The following is a 418-nucleotide window of genomic DNA, read 5'->3' as shown; positions in this document are numbered from 1 at the left end:
CCATAGAGACCCACTGGAATCCATTGGGGACCATTGGGACCCATAGAGAGCCATATAGATCCATTGGGAACCATTGGGATCAATAGAGAGCCATTGGGATCAATAGAGTGCCATTGGGACCCATAGAGAGCCATTGGGACCCATGGAGAGCCATTGGGATCAATAGAGTGCCATTGGGGTCGATTAGGAGCCATTGGGATCAATAGAGAGCCATTCAGACCCATAGAGAGCCATTGGGATCAATAGAGTGCCATTGGGACCCATAGAGAGCCATTGGGATCAATAGAGACTCATTGAGAGCCATTGGGGTCCATTGGGATCAATAGAGAGCCATTGGGATCAATAGAGACTCATTGGGATCAATAGAGAGCCATTGGGATCAATAGAGAGCCATTGGGACCCATAGAGAGCCATTGGG

General features: G+C 49.0%; 1 protein-coding gene across 1 annotated transcript in view; it reads left to right on the top strand.

The window, feature by feature from the left end:
• The window catches only part of LOC116652697 (mediator of RNA polymerase II transcription subunit 25-like), a gene marked incomplete at its 3' end in the record, with an annotated part of 19746 nt that overhangs the window by 18243 nt on the left and 1085 nt on the right, over window positions 1–418 (top strand). The window lies entirely within an intron of this gene.

This window comes from Coturnix japonica, unplaced genomic scaffold (assembly GCF_001577835.2).
Source record: "Coturnix japonica isolate 7356 unplaced genomic scaffold, Coturnix japonica 2.1 chrUnrandom725, whole genome shotgun sequence".
NCBI classification, from domain to species: domain Eukaryota; kingdom Metazoa; phylum Chordata; class Aves; order Galliformes; family Phasianidae; genus Coturnix; species Coturnix japonica.
Note: the sequence above shows the minus strand (reverse complement) of the source record. Positions and strands in the feature narration are given on the sequence as shown.